Genomic DNA, 1,378 nt, shown 5'->3' with positions numbered 1-1,378 from the left:
GTTCAAAACTACCAGCTGCTCCACGGGAGAAAGATGAGGCTTTCTGCTCCTGTAAAGATTTACAGCCTCGGAAACCCTGTTCAGGGTCGCTATGGGTTGGAACCGACTCAACGGCACTTAACAACAACAAACCAACTCCTTCAGTCTGAAATTGATCAAACATGCAATCAAGATACATTGATAATTACTGGTGATTGAAATACGAAAGTTGGAAATGAGGAAGAATCAGTAATTTGGAAAATATGGCCTTGGTGAGAGAAATGATGCTAGAGATTGCATGATAGAATTTTGCAAGAGCAATGACCTATTCATTGCAAATATCTCTTCTCAATAATCTAAATGGTGACTATACATGTGAACCTCATAAAACACATAAATCAAATCTACTATATCTGTGGGAAGAGATGATGGAAGAGCTCACTATCATCAGCTAGGTGCTAACTGTGGACCAGATCATCAATTGCTAATATGCAACTTCAAGCTGAAGATAATTAAAACAAGTTCACAGAGCTAAATATGACCTTGAGTATATCTCACTTGAATTGAGTTATAGATCATGTCAACAACAGATTTGATGCATTAGACACTCATGACCAAAGACCAGCGATGCTGTGGAGTGACATCAAGAACATCATACATGAAGAAAGCAAAAGATCATTAAAAAAACAAGAAAGAAAGAAATTATGAAGTAAAAGAACTGAACAAAAAAATTCCAAAGGGCGGCTCAAATACACAAAGTCAGGTATTAAAACGAAATGTACAAAGACCTGGAGTTGGAAAGCTAAAAGAGAGGACTATGCGCAGTATTTCTCAACCTGAAAGATGTTAAGAAAAATTCAAGCTTCCAGTGGGAATAGTGAAGGATTCCATGGGTAAAATACTGAATGATGGAGGAAGCATCAATGGAGGATGGAAGGAATACACAAAGTCACTGTACCAATAAGAACCAGCCGATGTTCAGTCCTTTCAAGAGGTACCTTATGATCAATAGCAGATGGTACTGAAGGATGAAATCCAAGCAGCATTGAAGATATTGGTGAAAACAAGCCTTCAAGAATAGACAGAACACAAATGGAAAAATGTAATCAAATTAATGTAGCCCTGGAGGCACTCACTCTTTCACGGCAAGAAATTTTGAAGACAGTTACCTAGGTAACCAATTAAAAGAGATCCATATTTGTGCCCTTTCCAAATTAAGGTGACCAAATGGAATGTGAAAATCACCAAACCATATCATTAATAAATATCACATGCAAGTAAAATTTTGCTGAAGATAATCTAAAATGATTGAAATTGTCAAATACTTTATTTTACTTGGATCCACAATCAATGATCATGGAAGCAGCAGTCAAGAAACCAAATGACATATTTCATTCAG

The sequence above is a fragment of the Chrysochloris asiatica genome, unplaced genomic scaffold, assembly GCF_000296735.1.
Source record: "Chrysochloris asiatica unplaced genomic scaffold, ChrAsi1.0 scaffold00213, whole genome shotgun sequence".
NCBI classification, from domain to species: domain Eukaryota; kingdom Metazoa; phylum Chordata; class Mammalia; order Afrosoricida; family Chrysochloridae; genus Chrysochloris; species Chrysochloris asiatica.
The sequence above is the reverse complement of the archived record's forward strand: the minus strand, read 5'-3'. Positions refer to the sequence as shown.